This window comes from Pan troglodytes, chromosome X (assembly GCF_028858775.2).
Source record: "Pan troglodytes isolate AG18354 chromosome X, NHGRI_mPanTro3-v2.0_pri, whole genome shotgun sequence".
In the NCBI taxonomy this organism is placed as follows: domain Eukaryota; kingdom Metazoa; phylum Chordata; class Mammalia; order Primates; family Hominidae; genus Pan; species Pan troglodytes.
Genome location: NC_072421.2, coordinates 21886706 through 21905000, shown reverse-complemented (window position 1 = coordinate 21905000; position 18295 = coordinate 21886706).

Below are 18295 nucleotides of genomic sequence, written 5' to 3'. Positions count from 1 at the left end.
TCATTAGCTGGGGAGTTAACAGGGCAGTCATATGATTTTTTTTAGTGATGAAACAAATGTATTGCTTTTTTTTTTTTTTTTTTTTTTTTGACAGAGTCTCACTCTGTCACCCAGGCTGGAGTGTAATGGTGCAATCTTGGCTCACTGCAACTTCCTTCTCCTGGATTCAATCATTTCTCCTGCCTCAGCCTCCCAAGTAGCTGGGATTACAGGCACCTGCCATCACGCCCAGCTAATTTTTGTATTTTTAGTAGAGATGGGGTTTCACCATGGTGGCCAGTCTGGTCTCAAACTCCCAACCTCAAATGATCCACCGCCTCGGCCTCCCAAAGTGCTGGGATTACAGGCATGAGCCACCGCGCCCGGCGAAATGTATTGCTCTTAAGAGACACTCAATTATTGGGTAGTGAAAGTAAGGTGACACTTCACTTTGGCATTTACTGATATGTTTACATTATAACATAATTAAAGAGCTCTCCACTGATTTATTTTCTATATGTCTGGGTAGAAGGATGACGACCATGAGCAAATACATTTTGACTCTGCTCTTTTGGTATTTTGACTGACTACACATAATATTAGAAATTTTGTGTTGGCTATATAAAATACGTTATTACAAGAATTCAAGGTAGCTTCATGAAGGTTATCTAATACATTTTGTTATTTTTAAAGTATCAATTTGACTCCTATCCACCTTAGTTTAAAAGTTTACATTTTATTTCATATTCGGCACATATCTAACTAAGTTTAAAGTGAATGCAAGCATGGTATAGGGCATAAGTTATTTAAAAGGAAGCCATTTGTCATTGCAGTGAAATTAGGTCATGGGATTTGTGGCAGCTGTCAGTTCAATGAAGTGCTGCCCACTTATTTTACCTTTGAATCGTTTCATTTTTCTATGTTCACACCTCCATTATTCATGCTTATTCCCAGGTACTAGCTGTTATTTTGTTCCACAATAAGGGACATAGTTTTCAACTTTCTCTACTTCTAGAAGGTACACTTTCAGGCCGGGCACGGTGGCTCACTCCTGTAATCCCAGCACTTTGGGAGGCTGAGGCGGGCAAATCACTTGAGGTCAGGAGTTCGAGACCAGCCTGGCTAACATAATGAAACCCCATCTCTACTAAAAATACAAAAATTAGCCAGGTGTGGTGGTAGATGCCTGTAATCCCAGCTATTTGGGAGGCTGAGACTGAAGAATCGCTTGAACCTGGGAGGCAGAGGTTGCAGTGAGCTGAGATAGCACCACTGCACGCGACAGCAGGAGATTCTGTCTCAAAACAAACAAACAACAACAACAACAAAAAAACAAAATCAGAAGGCACACTTTCTTGTAAGTCAGTTTATGAACAAAAATGATCGATGTTTATTATTATAGTGAAATCAATACTCTGATTTCTTTGCAAAAAGTTAATTAGGACCAATTCTTTGTACCCTGATAATTAAAAACTCACTTTTTAAAATTCAACAGAAACATTAACACATTCCTTTGATCATCTTTAAGCAGCTTTCAGCCATAATATTTTAAATTGGATGAACATCTCATAGGGTAATAAGACACTTAAATTTGTTAGTATTTCTTATATTTTAATGAAATATTAACAATGACAGCCCCCCACATTTCTTTTAACATTCATTAGGTCACTTAGGCCATATAGTGTGTGAAGAAATAATTATCAAAACACTGTCTGTTACTCAATATGAAAAACATTCTGATTCAAATTTAATCAAACAATTATTGAGGACAATGCTAAGGGAATGAGATGTATCTCTTTATTTGTGAAGACTCTAAAAATAGCCTCTTTGCTGTGGCTAGGAATGCTTTATCCAAGGATGGTCCAAGAAACTCAAGAGAAGACTCAAGAAAACCTGTGGTTTTAGTAGCTTAATGAAAGGGCAGAGCCTTTACTTGAAGAACTATAATTATAAAGACCTACAATTATCCTGCTAAATCAGGATGGGGAATTCTCAGCACCTCACAGTAATTATCTAGAGGTCTGAAAGACAAAGAACACCTGGAGACTCCAAGAAGGTACATGACCTGAGGCAGGGTGAGCTTCATGACGGTGTGAGCTATGCAGTTGCACAGGGCCAAAGACTCAGAAGAGCCCCATACATGGTTTAATGTTCTGCTTTTGCTTTTTTTGAATGCTTACTAATTTTTCAACAAAGGGCTCCACATTTTCATTTTGTTCTGGGCCCTGCAAATACGTAGTCAGTCCTGACTCAAGGCCATGTGAGAGAGTAGTACTTGGATGAGGTACTTGGATAGTGAGAAAGACTCATGCTAGCAGTATTGCCAGCTGGGTACACTGAACAAACCAGAGTAAAGAGCAGCACAAACTGGGCATTTTTAGGAGGGTAATACTGATTTGGAGAATAGTGAATATTTTGGGGGGACTCGTGAAGAGAAAAGGGGCAAGAATGAAGAAGGATGTTCCCTTTTGGTACCTTGTGTCCTACATTATTTTAAATATATTTTCCAACTGGCTTTCAATATCACCATTTTCCAAACATTTGTAATTGCCCACTCCTATCAAGTGTAAACATGCATTCCTCCAATACAAGTTTCCTGTTTATTAACTTAAAACTTACATACTGTATTACTATAAAATGGTTATTTATCAACGTTATCCAATAGAAATATAGTGTGATCCACAAATGAGAAGCACGTATGTAATTTAAAATACGTATGTAGTAGCTAATTTTTAAAAAAGAAACAAGTGGAATTAACTTTAATAATGCTCTTTAATTAAGCCAATATATAAAAATATTATTTCAACAGGACATAAATGTAAAAATCATAATGAAATATTTTACTTTAAAAATTTTAAGTCTTTAAAATTTCTTGTACATTTTAAACTGGTGTCTTATTTCAGACTTGCCATGTTTCAAGTATTCAATAGCTATGTGTGGCTAATGGCTACTACATTCAATACTGCAGTTTTATATATTTTAAAGTATATAAAATATAAGTTAGAGATCTATGAGAACAAAATAAAAGTTCTAAATTTTAATGTTTTCTTCCCATATCCTAGTGGATGGCCTTTCAGATCCCTCGGTGTGGAAATCTCACATTGAAAACTAGTGGTCTAGAATAATGAGGATTTTTCAAGTTTTTAGGTATGACAATTCTAAAAGATGAAGTGATATTTTTATACCGTGATTAGCACTGACATAAGTATAACACACACACGCGCGCGCACACACACACAAAACACGCGCACGCACACACACACACACGCGCACACACACATTTCCTTCAAGAGAGGAGAACCTCAGCCCTACTCCTCGATAGAACGCTTATCAACTTTCACATTGAAGAAGAGTATGTGGGTTGGGATATATTCTGGCAGCTATCTGTGGAAACTACAGTCTGCCACAATTACTTACCACTGTGTAAAGCTGAAGCTCTAAGAAACTACACTATACTGACCCCTCAAGCATAGAGCTCCGTTACTTCTATGCAGATCACATTTCTGTTTGGGAAGCTCAGAAACAGATGTGAGAAAACTCGAATATTAGTTAGGATCCATCAGTTCATGGAAGACTTTTTGTGCCATGCCATGAAGCTTGAACTTTATCTCATTTGGTGATTATTTTCAGCCAGGGAATAGCATAATCAGAGTTGTGTTTTCAAATAGGTTCCTTTGACTGCAGCAGGAGGATGGATTTAAGAGGCCAACACAGGGCCTAGGGCAAGTAGAAAACAAACTAGTGTATTAAAACAATGATCTCAGCTTGCTCACCAAATCTCATCAGATACACATGCTTGCTTATTAAGATGTTCCACTTGGAGCACTTGTCAAGTGAAGTTCCAAAAATAGTAAGTTAGAAAGAAGCAATTGAAAAAGCCTCTAGTGGCCCCGCGCAGTGGCTCATGTCTGTAATCCCAGCACTTTGGGAGGCCCAGGCGGCGGATCGCTTGAGGAGTTTGCAACCAGCCTGGGCAACATGGTGAAATCCCATCTCTACAAAAAAAAAAAAAAATCCCCAAATTAGCCAGGTGGTGGTGCGTGCTTGTGGTCCCAGCTACTCGTGAGGGTGAGGTGGGAGGCTCGCTTGAGCCCGGGAGGCGGCGGCTGCAGTGATCTGAGATCACACCACTGCACTCCAGCGTGGGTAACAGAGCAAGACCCTGTCTCAAAAGAAACAAAACAAAACAAAAACAAAAACAAATCCTGTCATGAAATGTTAAATGTTTGAATCTTAACGACTTCATTTGAGCCTACACTGATGGTGTGCACTCCTTTTTCCTTCTTCACATTGCCCTTCTGCTTTCCCACAAATTCAAACAAAGGTAATTTATTTCAAATGAAAGAGATTCCAGGTGAAGACACCTTCAGCTATGTCTATGGTGCCCATGAGTCCTAAGGAAATCTAAGGCCTAGAGAGTAGGGGTGTAGATGGTTGATGTCAGGGCTATGCTGGGACAATTGAGGGACGTTCCACAAATGTCTCTCAAAACAATTGATCTATACTTTTCAAAATGTCAATACCATAGAAAACAAAAGAATTTAGATTGAAGGATATTTAAAAATATGATAACTAAATGCAATTCTGAATTGGATCCTGGATTGAAAAAAATTACTATAATGAACATTATTGGGACCACTGTAGAAACTTGAATGTGGGCTATGTATTGAATAATAGTATTGTATCAATATAAATTTCTTAAATTTAATAATTTTAAGATAATTAGATAAAAGAATGCTCTTATTCTTAACAGATGCATGCCGAAGTATTTCAGGGTGAAGGATCATCATATCTGTGACTTCAGCTTACTCTTACATGATTCAGCAAAAATCATTGAAATATACTTACATATATATTTCTCTATTATATAGAAAACGATAAAGCAAATGTGGCAAACTGTTAGCAGCCAGATATCTTAGTAAAGAAGTACAGGTATTAATTTAATTATTTTTATAATTTCTCTGAAGATTTGAATTTTTCAAAAAGATCTATTTTAGAGATTGATAAATAGTTACAAATATAATAATATGATGTCTGAGATCTGCTTCAGAATAATGGAAGGTGGGGAGTGAGAGTGGGTGGAAGTACAGATGAAATAATTATCAAGAGTTAAAGATTGTTGAAGCTAGGTGATGGGTACATGGGAATTCATTTTACTATTCTTTCTACTTTGGTATGTGTGTGAAAATTTCAATTCTAAAAGATTTAAAAAGAAGACAGTAATGAGAGGCCCTAAACAAGGAAAAGTATGGTACCCTATTCCCAAAAATAAGCAAAAAGAAACAATGCTAATGTTAAAGGAGGAAATTCCATTAAATTGTAACACTGTCTGCCAATTCTACTTTAATGTGTTGGGGGGAGCAGATATTAAATATCACATTCTTTCATAAACAGTTTTTGGATGATGCTGGTGTATTGGTGCCTTAGCATATATTTAATTTGCCTATTAGGTAATGCAGCATTGATTGAAGTATGGAGAAAAATTAAAAAGAAAATTAGGGAATTGTATAAATAGTTTTATTCTGGTTGAAAAAGTTACATGAAAAAATGAGAAACTTCCTGGAGGGTCTCTATTTTTTCTTTTTTTAAATTATTTTTTATTTTTATTTATTTTATTATTTTTTATTATTATACTTTAAGTTTTAGGGTACATGTCTAACCCTAGCTTGTACAGATATTGATCTGTATAAAGCTGTGAAATCAGTTGTTAAAAGTCTAAATACTTCTGTTTTATAAAAGCTTTAGAGACTAACAGTTTTCTAGCACAGCTGTTTTCCTTTCATGACCCCTGCTAACCAGCACAGAAAAGTTTGTCTGCCAAATATTTGTCAGAAATAATTCATATAAAAATCCCAAATTCTTGATGAGATGCAAGCTCTCATTTCACACCTGTAGTGCTTTTTCAAAATTTCCTAGGTGACACTTCCCCAAACACAGATCTACCGAAAAATAAAAAATAATTCTCCCAGAATTATGAATTCTATTATGAGTTCAGTTATGAGGCCCCTTGAACAGCACACAAAAACACAGGATACTTTGTGTTATATTATGGATTATGAAGGGATTAACACTGGTAGAGGGCTTTAATAGGGGTGAAATGTTGTGAAACACACCACAGTGAACACATAAGTCTCTTGTTCATTCCGTTGTCTAAGAGATTTACACTCACCTTCAAAAGTGAAGTATCTACATGCTATTATACATTTTCAGTTAACATCAGAGAATTTCATATCATATTAACAAACCCTGAACACTGCAGAGCCTGTTAGTATTAGAATAAAATAATTTTAATCCATGCTACACAGGCCTTACCTGTAATACAAAAAAAAGTCCACCAATTTCAAGGGTGATGTGGAAAAGTTCATTATCAGCAATAAGTAGGGTAGTTATAGTACAAATATATACACAGTATATAAAACCTGCTTGGCTAGTCTTACAGATATTATTTTACATATTTTTATTCAATAATTAAAATACGTAAGTAGTTAATATCATTAGGAATCTCCTCAGAAATACAGAATATAGGTTTTGAATCCTAACAGACACACATATTCATAACCATCAGAGAGTATGATAAATTCTGACCATACATATGGTATTATGTATTGTGAAGCTTCTTTCATCATTCAAGTATAAAAATAAAAGAAATTTCTTAAATTTTCCTATTGTTAATATAAATATGGAGGTATCCTGAGAAACCCCCAGATGGCAGGGCGTGTGGCCCCACCCACCCTCGCCACTGGTAGCCAGACAGACAATGCCTGTTGCAGCTTCTGGCCCAGTGGTCTTGCTTGTGTGTGGACTCAGCTAGTGGATGCAGCCTCCTCTTGCCCTGGAATCGCTCGGACAGCAGGGTGAGCAACTCCACCCAACCCTGCCTCTCATAGCCAGTCACACCTGCTAGAGCTTTGAGCCTAGAGGTCCCATTTCTGCCTGATCTGTGTGGGGAGATGCAACCCTGTGTTTCCCTGGGAAGCACTCAGATGGAAGATTAGGACTGACCCAGCAAGGAAACGGCCTGTCTGCCAACTGCAGTCCCTGCCTGAGGGAGCACCATGGAACAGAACACCTAACAAAAGAGATGCAGGCATAGAGAAAGTAAACAGAGGGGGCTCATCCAAGATCCAGGAGTAGACTAGAATCAAAGCCAGTCTACTAAACTCACCTTATGCCATAATCAAACCCGCAAAAGCATCAAAGAGGAAAAAAGCAAAAAATCACATCCAAGGGACAGCAATTTCAAATTGAAGGAACATTAGCCTACACAGGTAAGAGTGAATCAGTGCAAGATCTCTGGCAACTCAAAAAGCTAGTGTCTTCTTACCTCTGAATAACCATAATAGCTCCCAAGCAATGGTTCTTAACTAGGCTGAAATGGCTGAAATGCCAGAAATAGAATTCAGAATATGGATAGGAACGAAGGTCATTGACACCCAGAAGAAAGTTGAAACCCAATCCAAGGAGTCTAAGGAATATGATAAAACAATACAGGAGATGAAAGATGAAATGGTAGTTTTAAGAAAGAACCAAACTAAACTGATAGAGCTCAAAAACTCACTTCAAGAATTTCATAAAACAATAACAAGCATTAACAGAAGAATTGACCAAGCTGAGGGAAGAATCTTGGAGCTCAAAGACTGGTTCTCTGAAAAAAATAAAGAAAAAACAATAAATAAGCATAAACAAAACCTCTGAGAAATATAAGCTTATGTAAAGAGACCAAACCTACAACTTGTTGGCATCCCTGAAAGAGAAGGAGAGAGAGCAAACAACTTGGAAAACATATATGAGGATATTGTCCAGGAAAATTTTCCCAACCTTGCTAGTGAGGTTAACATTCAAATTCAAGAAATTCAGAGAACCCCTCTGAGATACTTTACAAGACAACCATCCCCAAGACACATAGCCATCAGATTATGCAAAGCCAATGTGAAAGAAAAAATATTAAAGGAAGCTAGAGAGAAGGGGCAGGTCACATACAAAGGAAACCCACCAGGCTAACAGTAGACCTTTTAGCAGAAACCCTACAAACCAGAAGAAATTGAGGGCCTATATTTAGTATTCTTAGAGGAAAGAAATTACAAACAAGAATTTCATATCCAGCCAAACTAAGCTTTATAGGCTAAGGTGAAATAAGTTCCATTTTAGACAAGCAAATGCAAGGGAATTCACTACCACCACAGTTGCGTTATAAGAGGCCCTTAAAATGGCACTAAACATGGAAACAAAAGACCATTACCAGTCACCACAAAAACACACTTAAGTACATAGATTATTGACATCATTAAGTAACTATACAATCAAGCCTGTATAATAACCAGCTAACAACATGATGACAGGATCAAACCTGCACATATCAATATTAACTTTGAATACAAGTGGCCTAAGTGCCCCCAATTAAAAGGCACAAAGCAGCAAATTGGCTAAAAAAGCAAGATCCAACTGTATGCTGTCTATGAGAGACCTTTCTCACATGGAATTACGCCAAGAGACTCAAAGTAAAGGGATCGAGAAAAATCTACCAAGCAAGCAGAAAATAGAAAAAAGCAAGGGTTGCTATTCTAATACCAGACAAAATGGACTTTAAACCACAATCATCAAAAAACACCAAAGAGGGGCATTACATAATGATAAAGGGTTCAATTCAACAAGAAGAAGTAACTATCTGAAATATATATGCACCCAACACAGAAGCACCTAAATTCATAAAATAAGGTCTTAGAGACCTACAAAGACATTTAGATAACCACACAATAATAGTGGAAGACTTCAACACTCTACTAATAGTATGAGACAGATAATTGAGGCAGAAAACTAACAAAGATATTGGGGACCTAAATTTGATATTTGACCAAAGGGGTATAACAGACATCTACAGAACTCTCCACCCAAAAACAACACAATATGCATTCTTCTCATCTGCACATGGCACATACTCTAAAATTAACCACACAATGAACCATAAAACAATCCTCAGCAAATTTTAAACAACCAAAGTCATATCAAACATACTCTTTGACCACAGCACAGTAAAAATAAATACTAAGAAAATTGCTTAAAACCATACAATTACATGGAATTAAACAACATACTTCAGAATTACTTTTGGGTAAACAATGAAATTAAGACAGAAATTAAGAAATTTTTTGAAGCGAATGAGAACAAAGATACAACATATCAAGATCTCTGGGACACAGCTAAAGCAATGTTAAGATGGAAGTTGATAGTGCTAAATGCCCACATGAAAAAAGTTAAAAAGTTCTCAAATTAACAACTAACGTATCACCTAAAGGAACTAAAAAAACAAAAGCCAATCAACCCCAAAGCTAGCCGAAGACAAGAAATAACAGAGATCAGAGCTAAACTGAAATAAAACTGAGGTGCACAAAATCATACAAATACTAAACAAAACTAAAAGTTGGTTATTTGGAAGAATAAATAAGATTAACAGAGCACTAGCTAGACTAATGAAGATAAAGAAAGAAAATCTAAATAAACATAATCAGAAATGACAAAGGGGACATTACCCCCAACCCCACAAAAATACAAAAGATCCTCAGAGACTACTATGAATGTCTCTGTGCACACAAACTGGAAAACCCAGAAGAAATGGATAAACTCCTGGAAACATATAACCTCCAAAGATTGAGCTATGGACAAGTTGAATCCCTAAACAGAGTAATAATGAGTTCTGAGATGGAATCAGTAATAAAAAGACTACCAACCAGAAAAAACCCAGAACCAGATGGATTCACAGCATAATTCTACCAGGCATATAAAGAAGAGCTAGTACCATTCCTACTGAAAATATTCCAAAAAGTTAAGGAGGCGGGACTCCTCCCTACATCATTCTATGAGGCCAGGAACATCCTGATACCTAAATCTTGCAGAGACACAACAAAAAAAGAAAACTTCAGGCCAGTATCCTTTATGAATGTAGACACAAAAAATCGCAACAAACTACTAGCAAACTGAGGCCAGAAGCAAATAATAAAACTAATCCTCCACAATCAAGTGGGCTCAAAAGAACACATACAAGTGGCCAGCATACATGAAAGAGTTCTCAACACCACTAATCACTAGATAAATGGAATTCAAAACCGCAATTCCTGGGATACAAGCTTGGTTCCACATATGCAAATCAATAAATGTGATTCATCACATAAAGAGAACTAAAAACAAAAACCACATGATCATCTCAATAGATGCAGAAAAGGCTTCTGATAAATATCCCTTCATGTTAAAAAAAAAACCCTCAACAAACTAGGCATTGAAAAAACATACTTCAAATGATAAGCATCATTAATGAAAAACCCACAACCAACACCATACTGAATGGACAAAAGTTGGAAGCATTCCCTGTGAAAACCAGAACAAGACGAAGATGACCTCTCTCACCTTCCTATTTGACACAGTTCTGGAAATCTCAGAGAGTAATCAGACCAGAGAAAAATAAAAGGCATCCAAATAGAAAGAGAGGAAGTCACACTATCCCTGCTTGCAGATAATATGATTCTATATGTAGAAAACCCCATAGTCTCTGCCCAAAAACTCTTTGATCTGATGAACAACTTCAGCAAAGTTTCAGGATACAAAATCAATTTACAAAAATTAGTAGCATTCTTACACACCAACAGCATTCAGTCTGAGAGCCAAATCAGGAACACAAACCCATACACAATAGCCACAAAAAGAATCAAATACTTAGGAATGCAGCTAACAAGGTAGGTGAAAGTTATCTAAAATGAGAATTACAAAACACTGCTCAAATAAATCAGACATGACACAAACAAATAGAAAGACATTCCATGCTCATGGATAGGAAGAATCATTATTGTAAAAGTGGCTGTACTTCCCAAAGCAATTTACAGATTCAATGCTATTCCCATCAAACTCCCAATGACATTCTTCACAGAAGTAGAAAAAACTGTTTTAAAATTCATATGGAACCAAAGAAGATTGCAGATAGCCAAGGCAATACTAAGCAAAAAGAACAAAGCTGGAGGCATCATATTACCTGACTTCAAACTATACTATGAGGCTATAGTAACCAAACAGCCTTATACTGGTATAAAAACAGACACGTAGACGAATAGAACAGGATAGAGAGCCTAGAAATAATGCCACTTGCCTACAACCATCTGATCTTTGACAAAGTTGACAAAAACAAGCAATGGGAAAAGGACTCCTTATTCAATAAATGGTGATGAGATAACTTACTAGCCATATACAGAAGACTGAAACTGGAACCCTTTTTTCATCGCATACAAAAATAAATTCGAAGTGGGTTAAAGACTTAAATATAAATTTAAAACTATTAAAGCCCTAAAAGATAACCTAGGAAATACCATTCTGGACATAGACCCTGGAAAATATTTCATGATAAAGGCACCAAAAACAAATGCAGGAAAAACAAAAATTGACAAATAGGACCTTATTAAACTCAAGGGCTTCTGCACAGCAAAAGAAGCTATCAACGGAGTAAATAGACAACCTACAGAACGGGAGAATATATTTGCAAACTATGCATCCGACAAAGATCTAATATCCAGAATCTATAAGGAACTTAAATGAATCAACAAGCAAAAACCAACCCAATTAAAAAGTGGACCAAAGACATGAACAGACACTTCTCAAAAGAACACATACAAATGGCCAACACACATGAAAAAGTTTTCAACACCACTAATCACTAGATGAATGGAAGTAAAAACCATAACGAGACACCATCTCATACCCATCAGAATGGCTATTAGTAAAATGTCAGAAAATAACAGATGCTGGTGAAGTTGCAGAGAAAAAGGAATGTTTATACACTGCTGGTGGGAATGTAAATTAGTTCAGCCTTTGTGGAAAGCAGTTTAGATATTTTTCAAATATTTTAAAACAGAACTAACATGTGACCCAGCAGTCCTATTCCTGGGTATATACCCAAAGAAATATAAATCTTTCCACCATAAAGACATATGCACATGTATGTTCACCACAGCACTATTCATAATAGCAAAGACATGGGCTCAACAGTGGTATACTGAATAAAGATAATGTGGCAATACACACCATGGGATACTATGCAGCCATAAAAATAATGATATCATGCCCTTTGCAGTAACATGGGTGGAGCTGGAGGCCATTATTCTAAGTGAACTAACACAGGAACAGAAGACCAAATACCAAATATTCTCACTTATAAGTGGGAGTTAAACACTGAGTACACATGGACGCAAAGAATAGAACAATAGACACCAGAGCTTACTTGAGGGTGGAGGATGAGAGAAGGACGAGGATCAAAAAAGTCCTTATTGGGTACTATGCTTACCACCTGGGTGAGGAAATAATCTGCACACCAAACCCCCATGACACACTGTTTACCTATATAACAAACCTACATTTACCCATGAACCTTAAATAAAAATTAAAATATATATGACAGTAATTGCCAAAATATAGAGAAAATATATAAACTATTTTATGTTTAAGAAAGGGAAAATTTCCTAAGCATATTAATGTATAAACTTACCATTTTAGATGGAATTAAATTAATAGATTAGAAGGCATGATATTATTACTCTGATAAAGTTATGATAAGCATCCATTCAATGTATACTAAAGTAAGTTAAGATGAATATGTAGCATTTTATTAAAGTAGATAATAATGTGGCATATATATGTCAAAAGAAAGCAATTGTTAATAACTGGAAAAAATCAATTTCAATATTTTATTAGTGGTGATTAAACTGCTTTCAAATTCTATTTTTCTGAATCACTCTAGCAAATTCTTATTTTTGATATAGCAGTTTCTGTATCCCCTCTATTCTTTTGATTCCACATATTTATTACAGCTGAATCAATTTATAGCTAAAATATAATGAAATATTTATTGGCAGGGTCAAAGTATCCCAAACAACCTCAACTGAATGATTGGCTATTCTCAGCTATAACTTTAGTCAATTGGGCTTATTTCCCAGTACTAAGCATAGTAGATTCTTTATAATAAAATAGGAAAAAAATCCCTTGTAAATTGAAGGTCTTTTTCCTACTCTATTTCCCATTGTGCATTATCATGTATAATAATATCCTAGGACTTTGGGATATATTTCAAAATACATGAATAAAATTACACTTAACAGTATAAATTTTGGTTTATTGGTTTTGGTCAATCAAAGCAGCATTTGTGTTTAGACACAAATACAAATTTAGAGCTATGTGGGATTTTAGAAATTATGAAAAGTACAAACTCTCATTTTGCAGCTGAAGAAAGTGAAGCCTCGAGAAGGCCTTGAAGATATAAATCTGAAGTGCTATCTAAATGGTTCCTGGCAGGGTCCCCAGTGGCCCCAGTCCCAGTTATCCACAGAAGTATCTAGCTCAATAAGTCTCTTCCCGATTGGCTGTTCATCCTTCCTTATTTCAGCCTTTCCAGATCCCCAAAATAAATTATCTGCATGCAAGCCCTGCATCAGATTTTTGTTTTTTGTGGAACCCAACTTAAGACGTATATATTTCAAAATATTGCTAATATAAGGTTTCATCTGTGGTAATAAGCAAAATGAATTTGAAAAGGAAAAAATACCTCATAAATTTTTTGTCTTTTTCACCACATCATGAAAGTAATTTTTTTTTTTTTTTTGAGACAGAGTTTCACTCTTGTTGCCCAGGCTGGAGTCCAGTGGCACGATCTCGGCTCACCACAACCTCTGCCTCCCAGGTTCAAGTGATTCTCCTGCCTCAGCCTCCCTAGTAGCTGGGATTACAGGCATGTGCCACCATGCCCGCCTAATTTCGTATTTTTAGTAGAGACGGGGTTTCTCCATGTTGGTCAGGCTGGTCTTGAACTCCCGACCTCAGGTGATCCGCCCGCCTCAGCCTCCCAAAGTGCTGGGATTACAGGCATGAGCCACTGCACCCAGCCTCATGAAAGTAATTTTGGCTTGCATTTTAGAAAAAACAATTCTTCATGTTTTAGGATTTATATTTGTAATATGAATTATGTTACCTGATGTATGAATCTAAGAAATTTGTCTTAATTTAATTCAATCTTATTTCCAATGAAAAGAAACAATGAAGAAAATATAACAAATAGAATTTATTCTCCATTCTGCCCTTGCAGTTCCTTAATCTGGGAAATCTTTTCTGAGGCTATGTGCATGTAACACCAAAATATCCCATCAATTTTTGTTAAATTGTCATGCCACTGTTTCAGAGCTGTGTTAATTAACCAGCCATGATGGTTAAAACTTTTCTGGCTATAAGTGCAGAAGATACAACAAAAACTGATTAAAACAATTAGGATGTTTATTCTCTCACGTAACCAGAAGTATGGAGGTGACATTTTTCCAAGCCTTGGAGATTTAATGTTTGTGGCATGGTTTTCCTTAGACTCTCTCAGTCTTCCCTTCATGGAGGCAGGATAGTTGTTGCAGTTCTAAATTACCTGACTTCATTTGCATAAGTATGTATGTAGCATATAGCATTTGCAGATGTATATAATGCATATATAGGTGCAATTTACAATATTTCATAGACAGCTTTCCATATCAATGTATATATGTATACCTTATTCTTTTTAGTGGTGGTACAATATTCCATTATATAGATGTTCCTTAATTTATTTACCCTTTCCCCTTAAGGGATGTTTAGATTCTTTATAACTTATCATAATTAAAACAATGCTGCAATGTGTATTATACACTTATTTGTGCACTTGAGCTGGCATTGAATAGAATAAATTTTTTAAAGTGGAATTTCTGGGTTATGAGTTATACATACTTTACAATGTAATAGAGAATTCTGAGTTACTACTGAAACACTTGTACCAATTCAAACTCCCTAACAACAGTATCTGAGAGTGTCTGGTTCTTCATACACTTGTCATAACTGATTATTATTAACATTTTAATTTTGGCAAATCTAGTAAGTGAAACTTTTTTCTTTCTTCAACTTTTATTTTAAGTTAATGGGTATTTGTGCAGGATGTGCAGTTTTGTTACATAGGTAAACGTGTGCCATGGTGCTTTGCTGTACAGATCAACCCATCTCCTAGGTATTAAGCCCAGCACCCATTAGCTATTTGTCCTGATGCTCTCTCTCCCCCTAGCCCCCTGACAGGCCCCAGTGTGTGTTGTTTTTCCCATATGACCATGTGTTCTCATCGTTCAGCTCCCACTTATAAGTGAGAACATGTGGTGTTTGGTTTTCTGTTCCTGTGTTAATTTGCAGAGGATAATGGCTTCCAACTCCATCCATGTCCTGCCAAGGACATTATCTCATTCCTTTTCATGACTGCATAGTATTCCATGGTGTATATGTACCACACTTCCTTTATCCAGTCTATCATTGATGGGCATTTGGGTTGATTCCATGTCTTTGCTATTGTGAATAGTGCTGCAATGAACATATGTGTACATGAATCTTTATAGTAGATGATTTTATATTCCTTTGGGTATATACCCAGTAATGGGATTGCTGGGTCAAATGGTATTTCTGCTTCTAGAGCTTTGAGGAATCACCACAGTGTCTTCCACAATGGTTGAACTAATTCACATCCCGACTAACAGTGTAAAAGTGTTCCTTTTTCTCTGCAACCTTGCTAGCATCTGTTGTTTGTGGACTTTTTAATAAGCGCCCTTCTGACTGGAGAGAGGCGGCATCTCATTGTGGTTTTGATTTGCATTTCTCTAATGATCAGTGATGTTGAGCTTTTATTCAAATGTATGTTGGCTGCATGAATGTCTTCTTTTGAGAAGTGTCTGTTCATGTCCTTTGCCCATTTTTGAATGTTGTTGTTTGTTTTTTTCTTATAAATTCGTTTAAGTCCCTCATAGAATCTGGATATTAGACCTTTGTCAGATGAATAATTGCAAAAATTTTCTCCCATTCTGTAGGTTGTCTGTCCACCCTGATGATAGTTTCTTTTGCTGTACAGAAGCTCTTTAGTTTAATTAGATCTCATTTGTCAATTTTTGCTTTTGTTGCAATAGCTTTTGGTGTTTTTATCATGAAAACCTTGTCTGTGACTGTATCCAGAATGGTATTGCCTAGATTTTCTTCCAGGATTTTATAGTTTTGGGTTTTACATTTAAGTCTTTAAGGCATCTTGAATTAATTTTTGTATATAGTGTAAGGGATGTGTCCACTTTAAATTTTCTGCATATGGCTAGCCAGTTCTCCAGCACCATTTATTAATAGGGAATACTTGCCCTATTGCTTGGTGTGCCATCTTATTTCTGAGTTCCCTATTCTGTTCCATTGGTCTATGTGTCTGTTCTTGTACCAGTATCATGCTGTTTTGGTTACTGTAACCTTGTAGTATAGTTTGAAGTCAGGTAGCGTGATGCCTCCAGCTTTGTTCTTTTTGCTTAGGATTGTTTTGGCTATTCGGGCTCCTTTTTGGTTCCATATGAATTTTAAAATAGTTTTTTTCTAATTATGTGAAGAATGTCAATGGTAGTTTAATGGGAATTGCATTGGATCTACAAATTACTTTGGGCAATATGGCTATTTCCACGATATTGATTCTTACTATCCATGAGCATGGAACGTTCTTCCATTTGTTTATGTCCTCTCTGATTTCCTCGAACAGTGATTTGTAGCTGTATTCCTAGGTATTTTATTCTTTCTGTAGCAATTTTGAATGGGAGTTCATTCATGATTTGGCTCTCTGCTTGCCTGTTGTTGGTGTATAGGAATGCTAGCGATTTTCGCACATTGATTTTGTATCCTGAGACTTTGCTGAAGTTGCTCATCAGACTAAGAAGCTTTTGGGCTGAAACAATGAGGTTTTCTAGATATCGGATCATGTCATCTGCAAATAAAGATAATTTGACTTCCTCTCTTCCTCTTTGAATACCCTTTATTTCTTTCCATTGCCTGATTTCCCTGGCCAGAATTTCCAATACTGTGCTGAATATGAGTGGTGAGAGAGGGCATCCTTGTCTTGTGCCTGTTTTCAAGGGGAATGCTTCTAGCTTTTGCCCATTCAATATGATATTAGCTGTGGGTTTATATATATGGCTCTTATTATTTTGAGGTATGTTCCTTCAATACCTAGTTTATTGAGAGATTTTAACATGAAGAGATGTTAAATTTTATCGAAGGGCTTTTCTGTGTCTACTGACATATGTGGTTTTTGTCTTTAATTCTGTTCATGTGATGAATTACATTTATTGTTTTGCATATGTTGAACCACCCTTCCATCCTGGGTATGAACCCAACTTGATCATGGTGGTTAAGCTTTTTGATGTGCTGTTGGATTTTGTTTGCCATTTTATTGAGGATTTTTGCATTCATGTTCATCAGGGATATTGGCCTGAAGTTTTCTTTTTTTGTTGTATCTCTGCACATGGCACATTTCTAAGGCTAACCGCACACTTGGTCACAAAACAATTCTCAACAAATTTAAAACAATTGAAATCATACCAAACCCACTCATGGGCCACAGTGCAATAAAAATATAAATCAATACAAAGAAGATCTCAAAACCCTAAATTACATGGAAATTCTACAAACTGCTTCTGAATTACTTTTTAGTAAACAATGAAATTAAGGCATAAATCAAGAAATTCTCTGAAACTAGTGAAAACAAATGTAGAGCCTGCCAGAATCTCTGGGACACAGCTATAATAGCGTTAAGATGAAGTTTAATCATGAATTGCCACATAAAAAATTTAGAAAGATCTCATAATAAAAACCTAACATCACACTGACAGAAGAAAGCACAAACCAACCCCAAAGCTAGCAGAAGACAAGAAATAACCAAAATTACAGCTGAATTGAAAGAATTTGAAATGTGAAAAATCATACAAAAGATCAACAAAATAAAAAGTTTCTTTATTGAAAGAATATATAAGATCAATACACTGCTAGCTAAACTGTTGAAAGAAAAAGAAAGAAAGAAAAGAAAGAAAGAAAGAAAGAAAGACTCAAACAAACACAATCAGAAATAACAAAAGGGACACTACTATTGTCCCCACAGAGATACAGATGGTATCTCAGAGACTATTGTGAACTTCTGTGTACACAAACTAGAAAACCTAGAACAAAGGGAAAAATTCTTGGAAACATACAACATCCCAAGATTGAACCATGAAGAAATTGAACCCCTGAACATACCAATAATGAGTTCTGAAATTGAATTGGTGACAAAAAGCCAGAAAAAACCCCAGAACCAGATAGATTCAAAGCATAATTCTACCAGGCAGGTGAAAAAGAGCTAGTACATTTCCTACTGAAAATATTCCAAAAAAATGAGAAAAGGGAAATCCTCACTAACTCATTCTATGAGGCTAGCATGATTCTGATCCCAAAACCTGACAGA